The sequence below is a fragment of the Haliotis rufescens genome, unplaced genomic scaffold, assembly GCF_023055435.1.
Source record: "Haliotis rufescens isolate VD_foot unplaced genomic scaffold, xgHalRufe1.0.p SCAF_47, whole genome shotgun sequence".
Lineage (NCBI taxonomy): Eukaryota > Metazoa > Mollusca > Gastropoda > Lepetellida > Haliotidae > Haliotis > Haliotis rufescens.
The window spans coordinates 2,635,213-2,650,083 of NW_025964190.1; positions in this window are offsets into that span (position 1 = coordinate 2,635,213).

Below are 14,871 nucleotides of genomic sequence, written 5' to 3' on the forward strand. Positions count from 1 at the left end.
TATGGACCAAAGAGACCACCCGATCCTGTTAGTCGCCTTTTACGACAAGCATAGTCACCTTTTACGGCAAGCATAGTCACCTTTTACGGCAAGCATGGGTTGCTGAAGACCTATTGTACCCCGGATCTTCACGGGTCCTCTGTTATTACAGTTGGCATTGTATCCAGGAATTTCAACAACATCAGTGTTGTCTAATTTCTCTACAAAACACAATATAGTATGTTGTTTGGTGGTGTTGAAAAACTCAAGGGACAGGAGTTCACTATGCTTTTTGCATAGAACACACAAATAGTACTACCTGGTACCAATTCACTGCTGTGTTACAAAGTTACATGCCTAAGGAGACATCCAATGTGATACATATGCTTCTGTGTGGCACAGGACCTAAAAACGCTCAGGCGCCAAGCTGCCAAACACGTCACCAAGAATTAATTTGTGACTTGTGCGCTGTATATAGGACAACGACTTTCCGAAGGGACATATAATCCGTTATTCCGAGGTGTACTTTTGGTGGAGTGTGTGTGTGTGTGTGTGTGGGGGGGGGGGGGGGGGGGGGGGGGTTATGGTGGTTATCTCAGTTCGTCTGTTGTAGGACAAAACATGAAATCATTTGAGATGTCAAGATCAATGGATGACGTCATCTTCATGTATATCGACAATCCGTTGATATGATTTGCCCATGGCTTTTTCGTAAACAGTGGTACGAACTATCCAATCAACATGAAGCAAACACACTTTATAATGTAGTAGGTTATAATCTAAACAGGTCACTGTTGTGTCCCAGGCTAGTAGTGAGTGAGTGAGTTAATATTTGACTCCAAAACGGAAATATTTCAGCCATATCGTGGTTAGAAGTTATAAATTATCAATACATATATTTAGACTAAATAAAAACCTATCAGTAAAAGATGGACAGTATAAGAACTAGAATATCATAGGTTAATATTTAAAACTAGCATACAACCATAAAAAGATATGACTATAAGTAACGGTACAATATAAAAAAGGGCTACAGATCGCCGGCAGCTGAAGTTAGATCCCCACACAAGGGACCCAGGGGACTTTCAGTTCTTTATCTGCATGGACCCCATCAGGATTAGCATCATTTTATCGGGTGTTGGCGATTATTGACAAATTTCGCTGAAATTTAAAAGAACACATATTCTACGATTAATAAACGTGGCAGATATCAAACTACATTGATTGACGTGGTCTTACATACCCTCTCCGAGGGACAATAATTTTACACTACTTCAACACCTGTCGAGGGTACAGCCACTAACAATCTCAGTTACTGATTCATACTACAAATTGTAAACTTGTATTTATTTATTTATTTATTTATTTACAAAATATGACCATCAAAATGTATTAATCAATTGCATTTCCTTTAAAAAACAATAATTAAATGAGAACTTACCTGATTAAAACGATCCTTGATTGATGAAACTTTGAAATACTTATCCCTTGTGATAGGATAATCAGTGCTTTCAAGCAGGACATGCTTGGCCGTGATTCTTTCATCACAAGGGATGCAAAATGGAGGATCCTCACCTTTTAATAAATATTATGCATTTTCCGCGAAAAGATTTGGATTTAAAACCATTTTCTTTAGCTAAGTACAATAATTAGTCAACGGTTGTGGTGTAAGACAGCGATTTAATTTATTTTAAGTGAATAGTTTCCGTTAACATATCTCGAATATTTTTTAGGTCACATGTAGCCAAGGGAGGCGATGAGTTACCTCCCTTAGCTGCAAGTTTCCACTGAGCGTGGGTTCGAATCCCGGATTAGTAATGACTTTTGCTTGGAATAATTTTAGTTTTTGTTAGGTTCACTTTATACCTATTTGCATGTCTAGATTAATAATTATATATATCCGGGTTTAACGTTGATTGCTGAAATGAGAGCGACAATAAAATCAAAATCAAATTTACTCACATATATTGCTTTGTAGACATTAGTCCCTGAAGAAAAGTCTCTGATTCTGACACCACACAGGGTAGGTCTGATTTAATATGCCAGAGAATATGTGAGACAAGTGTTAATCACATGTAGTTCGTGACAATTTCAAACAATTTTACAAGTTTAATAAACTTTTGATTGTCCGCCCTTTATACAACTATTTCATTTGCAAAATTCAAAGAGAAAGTGCATTCTCTAATAAAAAGGGCTTTTGTTTCCACAAAAAAGGTTCGGAAATTTAATTTGATGTGGCCAATACATAAATTGTAAATGTACTCACAAAAAGTCAGATTCCCAAATATGCGGGTGATTGGATTTAATTTATCTCTCTGGCGATATCGTGGTTTAATTTGCAGACAGAATATTCTGAAACAAGTAGTAGGTATCTCCATGCATTAAACACACCAGTTAACCCACGCTGACAACAGCCTATGTATGTGTTGAGGGATGATTCCGATTTTCCAATTGTGAATTTCCACTTTATGTCGAGTATAATACAGCTTCAAATATAATCAGCTCCAGCTTATGGCGTCTACATTGCTCAATTACTGAGGTAAGAATATGAACATTGTATTCGCATTTCAATGGAAGTATATACAGTTAAGCCTTTCAACCAAGGCTTGACCGCTAAAGGTCATTCCAGATTATTTATAGTGGACTTTCCGAGGAATTTACTGAATATAAGACCCATGAAGATCCGGGGTAGAATAGGTCTTCGGCAACCCATGCTTGCCGTAAAAGGCGACTCTGCTTGTCGTAAAAGGCGACTAACAGGATCGGGTGGTCAGGCTCGCTGACTTGGTTGATGCATGTCATCGATCGCTATTGCGTGGATCGATGCTCATGATATTAATCACTGGATTGTCTGGTCCAGACTCGATTATTTACAGACCGCCGTCATATACCTGGAATATTGCTGAGTGCGGCGTTAAACAACAAACTACTACTACTACTACTACTACTACTACTGCTACTGAATATAACACATTGCTTGTCAACAGAGTTCGGTATACTATCACTGAATTTGACCTTGTACTTAAAAACAAAAATCAAAAATAGGGCGAATCTGCGACTTGGTAACTTTTGGCACTTGCCTTTCAACACTTGGTCAACACTTTAAAAAGCTAAATGTCGTACAATTCTTACTGGTAATCTTCTTGTAAGCTTGCTTCTTAAATACTTGTCGACAAACACGTGTAAACTTTTAAAATGATTGGAAGTAAGTGTGTACATGTTTAACGCCGCGGTGCGACATCCAATGAAGATCCTAGTTACAATTGGTCTTCAGCAACCCATACTTGTCGCAAGAGACGACTAACGGGATCGGGTGGTCAAGCTCATATAGAAGCAAAGCCCGAGGAGGTCATCAACATCCCTTGCTTGCCGTACGAGGCGACTATGCTTGTCGTAAATGGTGAATAACGGGATCGCGTGGCAGGCTTGCTGACTTGGTTGATGCATGTCATCGTATTCAAATAGATCGAAGCTCATAATGTCAACCACTGGATTGCATTGTCCATTTTTACAGACTGACGTCATATAGCTTGAATATTGCTGAGTGCGGCTTTAAACAAACAAACAAACAAACAAACAAACAAACAAACAACGACAGAGCCTGCCCACCCTAACCATATCTCAGTCAGCAATTACGGGAAGCATGGAATATTTGGGAGCTATTCTGCCTCTGTATAGCTACGGTCAAGTATTGACGAGAACATTGACCTAAATAAAAGACCATACAACGAACGTGCAATCCAAACATCCCATGCTTGGAGTGACTGGTGTTTCCGATGAGGTTTCCTTCTAAGAGCATGGCTTTGGATTGTTTTGTATTGTGTAGACCGAAGTATGGCATGTGTATACTGCCTGTTATATAAATAACCCCACTTCTCCGCATTGATTCCCTGTTGGAATAGTGCCAGGTAGCTTGAGCTTGTCACACGAGGCGATTAAACTGATTGGGTAGACAGATTGTGGTTTCAAAAAAATATCGGTTGATTACGTGCCGTCTCATGTTTGTGTTTGCTGTTGTGCAATTGTGGAATCTAAAGTCTTCAGCTTCTTCGACGATATGACATACATGGCATTGTCGACTGCACTTGATAAATATTTCTTCGAATTTCAACTGCTATTACCTAATATGAAGTATTTCACGAAACGTTCACCAGAATATTTTCTTCCCCAAAATGCCTAAGATGGAGCCTAATTTGACCGCTTGGTTGAGTTCCAGCGTACCCAGGCGGTTTATCTATGCTGGTTTGCCTTGTCAGAATATTGGGCAGTGCGACGTTAAACAAGCACAAATGATATAATCTGTATTAGTTTTATATATATATACTCACCGCCAAAATAAACGCGAACTGTAGAAACATATGGATAGGTATGTACGTTGAGAAGATATATTTTCAATTGTGTACCATTTAATGACAAAACTAAACATCAGTTAAGTGTTACCACAGCGTGTCTTTATTCTTATCACGATATGCTGCACGTGATTTCCAAACTTTACACGTTAATCATGCACGAGACAAATCGTGACCTCGAGATATGGATCAATGACGTCACATGTGATGAATATATCTTGAATATTAGTTGTTTGTTTGTTTTTAACGCCGCACTCAGAAATATTCCAGCTATATGACGGCGGTCTGTAAATAATCGAGTCTGAACCAGACAATTCAGTGATTGACACAATAAACATCGATCCACGCAATTGGGATCGATGACAGGCATCAACCAAGTCAGTGAGCCTAACCATCCCATCCCGTTAGTCGCCTTTCACAACAAGCATGGTCGCCTCTTGAAAAGTAGTAATGGTCATTATCAAATACGATGGTGGAACCGCAAAAGAAACGTCATCATGGATAGATATATGAGAAACCTTATTTGTCCAAACACTGTAAATATACTTTGGGAGATATTAAACAGATGAAACTTGGCACAACTGATCATTAAGTTGGAAAATAAAGTGTCAAGTGTTCTTAAAGTGAAACACAACACTAGTCTCGGAGAAAATGGCATCACAAGTCAGTATCTCGTGTGTCCGCCATGTACATTGATGACTGCCGTGCAACGTCGATACATGGAATGAATGAGGCGGTTGATGAAGGCTATAGGCACTTGAGCCCACACTCTGAGGAACGCCTGACAAGGTTAAGCTGCAGTTGTCGGCCTTGGTCGGACGTCATTCAGCCGCCTTTGAATCTCGTGCCACGCGTGCTCAATGGGATTTAAATCAGGACTGAGGACAGGCCACTGCATGGTTCTGATGCCATTTTGTTGGAGGAAGTCCCTTGTTGCTCTCGCAGTGTTGGCAAGAGCGTCATCATGCTGAAACTCGTGGTTGCGGCGACGTGTCAAATGAGGAATGGTGTTTGGTCTCAAGACTTGATCAATGTACCGAGCTGCTGTGACACCATTGCCTCTCCCTGGACCGATGTTCTCGAAGACCACAGGGCCGACCCTCTGTGCAAGACCAATTCCACCCCACACCATGATGCTCGGACCACCCCACGAGTCTCTCTCAACAACACAAGCATCCGAATAACGTTCCCCACGGCGTCGCCAGACTCTCTCTCTCTGCCATCTGCTGTTGAGATACAGTAACGGCTCTCGTCTGATAAGAGGACTCTTCTCCACTGCTGGTGGCACCAATGCTGATGCTGTGTTGCCCACTGAAGACGGTCCCGGCGATGACGTGGTGTCAGAATGGGTCCTCGGTGTGGCCTGTGACAGTGGAGGTGTCTGCTCGTCAATCGTCGACGCACAGTGTCCGCACTAATGTGTCGCTGGTGTATCCCCATGGTCTGTCGAGCAGTTTCCGCAGCAGTAACAAAGCAATATTGAAGATGCTGTCGCACAATCTGACGATCCTGAAGTCGGATGGTGACCCTTGGTCTTCCACTACGTGATCGGTCATCTGTAGTGTTGGTGGTCTGGTACCGTTGCTGGAGCCTGAATACGGTCCTTACGTGGACTTGAAATGCATTGGCTACTTGCCGGGCGGTTTGTCCAGCTTGCAATCGTCCAAAGGCTTGGTGTCGCTGATTTCTTGTTAATCTTGGTATGTGGTAGCAACTCAATAACGAATGAATGTTATCCTATCTGGGTGGATTTTTATAGGGCAAGAAATGGGGAAACGCATATGCATTTCAATTTGCACGGAACTCACGTGCATGGGGTTACCATGGCCGTTGCTGTGATTCGTTTGGGCGATCGGTTTTATTGTCATCTGCTTTGTTTTTTCATAATCAAATTTCATTTTTCCCGGACAAGGTAATGTTATATTTTAGAAACTTTGACAAAAAATACCCAAATATTTAAATGACAACTTTTCATGCAATGTTACTTGGGTTGACGTTTCTTTTGTGGTTCAGTATATATTCACCCAGCGGCGACAGTGGTCAAGCTTCCGTGATGGGATAGGCAGGGAATCAGGGGTGAAGCATCATGTTTATCTTTTAGATAGCTTTGATGCAGAAATTGTATCACAACTTCGGGAGTGCAGAAAGACATTTTACACGAGTGAAACACCACAGGCGGTTCTCGCCATGATCAGTGTGGCAATATAGAGAATGTGCCAAGAGACGGGGATGTTTCCGGGGTGTCCTGCTATCGGTGTAAATGCAATCAATACATCATATTCGCTAAATACATAATGGACCATAACAGTTCATAGCTTCACATGTCTCGGTTTGTTCAGTTATGGTAGATGACATTGGCATAATACTGTGCCAGCACAAGCTGACCTTTTGCGATATCTTCAGTGCTTGGTAAAAAGTGCAAAAGAACTTTTGAAAGTCTTTGAAAAAATATTCAATTTGAGATTCACTTTGAAATGTTCTGCGATAGAGAAGAACAAACTCATACATCTTTGGTTGTGGTGGTTATACAAGACATGTGGTATGAGTAAAACATTGCTTCTGTGCTGAAGACGTGTGGTATGAGTAAAACATTGCTTCTGTGCTGAAGACGCGTGGTTATAGTACAACATTGCTTCTGTGATAAAAACATGTGGTATGAGTAAAACATTGCTTCTGTGCTGAAGACGTGTGGTATGAATAAAACATTGCTTCTGTGATAAAAACATGTGGTGTGAATAAAACATTGCTTCTGTGCTGAAGACGCGTGGTATGAGTAAAACATTGCTTCTGTGCTGAAGACGTGTGGTATGAGTAAAACAATGCTGCTGTGCTGAAGACGTGTGGTATGAGTAAAACATTGCTTCTGTGCTAAAAACATGTGGTGTGAATAAAACATTGCCTCTGTGCTGAAGACGCGTAGTATGAGTAAAACATTGCTTCTGTGCTGAAGACGTGTGGTATGAGTAAAACATTGCTTCTGTGCTGAAGACGTGTGGTATGAGTAAAACATTGCTTCTGTGCTGAAGACGCGTGGTATGAGTAAAACATTGCTTCTGTGCTGAAGACGTGTGGTATGAGTAAAACAATGCTGCTGTGCTGAAGACGTGTGGTATGAGTAAAACATTGCTTCTGTGATAAAAACATGTGGTGTGAATAAAACATTGCCTCTGTGCTGAAGACGCGTGGTATGAGTAAAACATTGCTTCTGTGCTGAAGACGTGTTTTGTGAGTAAAACATTGCTTCTGTGCTAAAGCCGTGTGGTATGAGTAAAACATTGCTTCTCTGCTAAAGACACGTGGTATGAATAAAATACTTCTTCTGTGGTATGAGTAAAACAATGCTTCTGTGCTGAAGACGTGTGGTATGAGTAACACATTGCTTCTGTGGTAAAGACAACTTCTTTAATACTGTAAAAAGCGACGTTTCGGAATAGATCCTTATACCGTTGTCAAGCAAGACTGAATGAGGGACATTGTACAGAATATATATAGTAGGTTGGGGATTTACAGTAGATGATCAACAGTAACAAACATTTCATGGGATAACATGAGTAAGTATTGACAACAGAAGGATAATACTGTCACAACATGATGGACAGAGAACACATAGGTGGAAGCCAATTGGACATGAAGCCAATTAAACAGGATCGGTTGCATAGGTGTGGTGATTATTGCTTAATGAGTTCATGGTAGGCGGGTCTCTATATGACTGAATTTAACGTTTATTTTTAACTCACTCACTCATAGTAGGCGGATGGGATGAAATAGCCTTGGTCTTGTTATCCCATGCATGTATGCAATTGTTGTTACTGTTAATCCTCCTTCGCGATAGTAACCAACATGTAAGAATGAACAGTGAGTAAATTTTAATCTTATTCTTAAATGGGCATTGCGGTAGGAACTACCGCACTCTGAGTGGGCGGAGCTTATACGAGTGATCTGACATGTCAATATGACGTCATGCTAACACACAATTTCATTGGTTAATGCGTTAACGGGTGACTCTATCTAAACACCCATCCACGTGGGCGTTCCACAACATGGACGTAAGTCTTCATGGTAATAAATAGCCATCAAACGATTCCAAGACTTTTCAACAAACGGTTAGGTTTTTGGTTTCAAAACTTTATATTATTTCACGTGGGAATAGAGACGAGGAGCTCAGGCAAAACACGGACAGCCTCACATACTTCGAAACGATGTTCAGATAAATATTAGTACTTCTTTCACGTGCGTGAACATGGATTTAAACATTTCTTCTCCATCCATGACGAGCATCTGTCATAACGTCAATGCCTCGACAATCCTTCTGGTCAAATGATTTTAACAATGTAATACACAGCCTCATTCACGGCGTCATCACAAGATTCCTTTGAAATACGCACCCACGTGATCAGGGTTTTGACCTCGGGATGAATTAATAAATTAATTTGCATTTTTAGTAAAGAAATGTTTTCGTGAATACTATTATTTAAAAAATGATGTACATTGTGTTTTTAGTATGCCCTGAGGATTTCTTCTAATGACGTTCTAAATCTGTTTATTTGCCCCCTTTCTGACCACGCGATCTCCTAGCAACCACGCCCTGTGAGCGCATCCGAGTTGGATTGCTGCCAAATGTCAAGTACTTTGCAAGTTCGCTTGTCTTCAATATGCGCAACAAAACATTTTCATGTGACGCTTAAATTGACGAAGAGTTGTTCGAAATGATCAGGGGAGCCTTTGGTCATTTCGATTCTGACATTGGTGACTTTATCGTGGAGAAAGTTCCAATTCAAGATGACATCCTTCCGACTGACATCTCAAATCATCAAGATGGCGCCTCTCTTCTCACCCTTGCAAGTGCAACAGAAACTTGGACAAATTCAGTGCCGATTCTTAGGATCAGTGAATCAATGTCACAGCGAACCAGATGAAGCCGAATATATATGTTCGCAAACAACACAGCACAGGCAATCGCAGTTAGGAAATGGTGTGGCCACCATGTTGCAGAAATTCGTCGATTCTAAAACAGCGCTACAAAGACTTCTGGACTGAGCTAAATAGACGAATTGTTTGGAGAGATCCTAGATGCTCGGACTTATAGAAACTTGAAGATGAAGAATTGCTGTGGACAAACGCGAAGTGATGCCAGATTGTGTTTTAAAACTTGTGCGCGAAGTGTATCCAGATCCACGGACACGGGACACATGTGGATTAAATGATCAAAAGAGTTTTGGGTGTGAATATTATGTGAAAGAAAAGGAAATCCATAATTATTTTTTTCTTGGAATACGTGTTTAAGAGTTTTATTTTAAAGTACGATATTATCTATATAGGCCTAATGTAGGTCAAAACATCTACTTATTTCGTTGCATATTTATCAGTTGCTTATGTGCATTGTTATGTTGATACACGTAAGATATTCAAATAGTGTAGGACTCGTGAAGATCTGTAACAGGCGACTATGTTAGTTGGTGTCCTGCCTTTGTATCTTCGGCTTGACTTTCAGTAAGAGATGATCAACACTATCCTTCCCCATGCGAAAATAATTGTAAAACGACTGTTCATCCTCAATTTCTAATTCTTTAATTAGCAGGACACCAATATGCGGTAATGACTTCCAACCGGATTGAAGTTGGCAGTTACACTTCGTTTCCTGTCTAGCCGTTAGTATATTCTGCTATACCAATATCTGAAATGAGTCAATTATTTTTAAGATTGTAGCAAAACACGTAGCTATTTAACCACCACGGACGCAGGAAATGTCACTGAAAGATACCTCCACACATGTCAATCGAATCCTGAAGGTGTGCACTGATCAAGCAATAAGATCACAACATTGACCAAGCGACCTTGGCCCCAAGCGTAAACACTTCCTTCTCCCGTGGTCCGTGAAATCTTTGAATAGACCGGGAAAATATACAAACTTCAGGCTTAAAACCTGAATGAATTTTAAAAAGGGGAATTTGTTTTATGGCACATATGAATTATGAATAATCATATTACCTTTCCCTCCTCCCTCCCAGTTCTGTTATAGTCCAACATATTTCATTTTGACGAGGATTTTCAGGGTACATCGACAATAGCAATAATAGTTTTTATCAATGAGTTGATTATTTGATGAGTCGCACTGAATATTACTCATGATACTGGTGAATTTTTGTACAGTCATTATATTTTGTTGTTTCATTCTCCACCGTAGGTGACTTCATAATTCCAGTCTCTTTCTTAACTCTGGCTGTATATATAAAGATTCAACACGTTTTTCAAGACCAAATCTAATGTGAACTCGATAAATGCATACTGAAATATTTCGATAAATGCATACTGATATATTTTTTAAAATGTAAGCTTTTTCCAGAAAACTAAACGGTCAAGTAAATATTCTTCCAATATAACAAAGCACCATTTCAGCAATTAAATACCGTGTTATACTTTTCATGTCAAAACTGTATTGCCATCAGAAAGGGCAATGAATAGCTTTATTATTTACATATGAATGAAATACTGCGATTTATCAGTGACGATAGATCAAGCTATCAGTCACTAGTGACTGATATAACAAAAAGTTATATCAGTCACTAGTGACTGATATAAACAAGGTGCCGGAACTACTTTCTCCTGAATCAAAACCTTAAAGAGTTATCTCCCTTTGTTTACGTCTGCTAAGCAACAAGAAATGGACGAAATGGACACTTCTGACATTGATTTATTGTTAAGTCAAGCTGACATTGATTTTGAAATTATTGAAAACAAAGAAAACAGCAGATTTGCCAAAGTGACAGTTGAGGATGTGGACCAGTTTCTGGACACTGAGGTAAATCAGAACACTAAAAGAAAGACGGAGCAGTATGTAAGAGTCTTCAAGGAATTTTTGGAGGCCAATCTGGAATTCAGAGAGTTTACAGTCATACCTCCGACTGAGCTGAGCAATTATTTGAGCATGTTCATCTTGTCCGTGAAAGAGTGAGTGAGTGAGTTGGGTTTAACGCCGCTTTTAACAGTATTCCAGTTATATCTCGGCGTGTCAGCTTAATGTGGGAGGAAAGCCCGAAGTGATGCAGGTCTCAGACGTTTACCACTTCGGTGAAACCCACGAGCACGGGTATGGTGCTGACAAACCTAGAGACATAATCGGGGCGAACCGGGATTCGAACCCACAATCATAAGTTTCTGGCGTGCCCAAGGGACGCAACTCTGCACAGCGAATCGCGGCGCCTTAGACGACTGGGCCACCCGTGCCCCCTGTCCGTGAAAGAGAGAGATGGTGGGGAGTATGAGCCTTCCAGTCTTCAGTCATTCATCAGCTCAATTCAGCGGGTTATGAAAAAGAAAGGGTATAACAAAACAATTGATGATGTAGAATTTTCTAAAATGAAAGAAACCCTCACACTGAAACAAAAGTCTCTAAAATCCCAGGGTAAAGGGAATAAACCCAAAGCATAGTTGAGTTAAGTGACGCAAATATAGAAGAAATGTATGCTCTTGACAAACTTGGCCCCCCAAATCCCCAATCACTACTTCACTCAATGTGGTTTATTTGTACCATGCATTTTGGGATGCGAACCGGTAAGGAATGCCATAATCTTAGATGGGGCGATGTTTGCCCTACTTACCGATGATGATGGTACAGAGTACCTTCAGTACGACACTGAGCGGCAGACCAAGACCAGGGCCCACGTGCACAAAGCGATCTTAGCGCTAAGACTATCGTAAGCCCATGTTAAAGTATTGGAGTTACGATCATCTTAGCGCTAAGATCGCTTTGTGCAAGTGGGCCCAGGACTGGAGTAGATGCGAGAAATATGCGGGACACCAAGCCTCGTGCTTATGCAATCCCTCAGACACCAGAGAAAGACCCAGTTGCCTTGTAAAAGCTGTACCTGGAGAAGCGACCAGATGCGATGCTCTCTGACGACACTCCATTCTTTCATGCCATCAACTACCAAAAAAAAGAAAATGGTTCATTGTTTTAAAAAAATGCCATGGGAATCAACTCAATTTATGACATAATGAAAGACATGAAAAGCGGAACAACATTCGAACAAAATGAGCGCATAACACCCTACAGGTAAACATTACATTAATAACGACAGATGCTAAAACATAAATAAAAATACACATAATATGAAAGACAATACTACTTTACAACAGCCATAATTCAACATGTTCAACTGGCCGCAAAACAATAATCATAATTAAAACTTGCAAATTACCCCTTGTTATAATAACCTGAGTAAGAAAGAAAGGTTATCATTATTACTATTAAATATAGCAAACTCAGTCCAAACTTGTGGTTTGAGAAAATATGTCATAATTTCAAATTAAACTGAATACATACATTATTCTCATACTGAAATATCTCCATTATGTCATTGCAGTGTGAGAAAACATCTGGTGCAGAAACTGAACAAGGGCCTCCCCCAAACCATATTATGCAAATAACAGGTATTAATATTTGTTTTTTGCAGATCAAAGTGAATATGAATCATTAGGCAAACATGATGAATTTTCTGCAAATTTAACCGCCAGATAATATAGCATATAGTATCCCCTCATGAGGACTGCATCGATAAAAATACCACCTACATTCGTTGCAATTATTTATATTTATAGAATCTAGACAAATTTTAGTTTTCTCAAATTTCCACTCTTCTGCAATACCTAATTTGAACACATTGTCACAGTATACCTGAAACTAACAATATACCTTTGTTTGACTAATAATCATTAAAAACAATCAATTTCTTTTCAAATATGGACTATTTCTTTCAAATGCACATACTATTCCATTATTGTATCAGTATAAACTATCACATTCTAGCTTCTAACAGCAGACTGAGGAATTATATTATAATCATGAAATGTTAGCCTACTTACAGTCATATGCGTCACTCGTGAAAATATTAGACTCTCCCCACTTCACTCGATGAGATAAAAGTGGTATTTGAGAAAACACATTAAATATCCTCTATTTATCCCCAGCATTTTGCTCTGGTTATAAAAATATAAATATTAACATTTGTCTGAACAAGCTTTATTAATGTATTTAATTCATACAGATCTGTAACACCAAATTAAATAGTATAAATTATATGAGTAACAATTTGTAATAGGAAAATATTTATATTTACAATGAGCTTGAAAATATCACAGACTTCTTAACAATTTCTTTGCTAGGCATTTAGAGTGAGTGAGTTGGGTTTTACGCCGCTTTTAACAGTATTCCAGTCATATAACGGCATGTCAGCTTAATGTGGGAGGAAAGCCCGTAGTGATGCAGGTCTCAGACGTTTATCACTTTGGTGAAACCCACGAGCACGGGTATGGTGCTGACAAACCTAGAAAGATAATCGGAGTGAACCGGGATTCGAACCCACAATCATAGGTTTCTGGCGTGCCCAAGGGACGCAACTCTGCACAGCGAATAGCGGTGCCTTAGACGACTAGGCCACTGAGCCACCCGTGACCCGAGAGGCATTTAGAAGTTGGAGTACTAAGTAAGGATAATATTTATGGTTGAACAACTTTTTTATTACAATAATAAAGAAGTTGTTCAACCCTAAATCTTGTTCTTACTTATAAATGCTTAACAGAAAGAATGCAAAATACGTCACACCAGTGAGTGTAACAGCATCTAGAAGGCAGGGATTTCTTTTCACATGGGCAGTTGAAAGCTTGGGAAATTGGGAAGGGAATATGTTTTCTTCCATCGATGATTTAATCTTTTCTCTGTGTTACATTAAAATTTGATGAAATCAGACTACTCAGACCAATGAAAACTCAATGCCATTTAGAAAGTGAACAAATATTCGTTGGTTGGTTTGATGTTGAACGCCGCACTCAGAAATATTCCAGCTATATGACGGCGGTCTGTAAATGGTCGAGTCTGGACCAGACAATCCAGTGATTGACAACATGAGCATCGATCCACGCAATTGGGATCGATGACATACATCAAACAAGTCAGCAAGCCTGACCATCCGATCCCGTTTGTCGCCTTTTACGACAAGCATAGTCACCTTTTACAGCAAGCATGGGTAGCTGAGGATCTATTCTACCCCGGAATCTTCACGGGTGAACAAATGTAACAGCTATAACATGGAAGTAACTATGTGTACACCTTTGACAAGGGTAACTCATCCAAAAAAGTAGAGAATCTATACTCTACTAGGAAAGTGTTATCCCAAATATAAAATTTGTTATACTCAAAACAATTTTTAAAAATGACAAGACAGTCAAATATGATTACCATTAACAATCATAGGTATCCATATTTATTTAGTTTCCAAAATCATCATTTGTTAATTTATTCTAATGAGTTGAAAACTCCATTGGTACAGAAAGAACAACAGGCCTCATTCATCTATTTTGTGACAAGCCATACAATTGTAGACTTTTAGAATAACCCACGAGGTACGAGTGATTACGGAAAATATGTCACGAGTGAAATTAATGTTTTAAGTTCCGAGCTTTAATTTCCCGAGTGACATATTTTACGTAATCACTCGTACCGAGTGGGTTGTTCTATTTATTACCCATAATCATATTAAAGACGTTT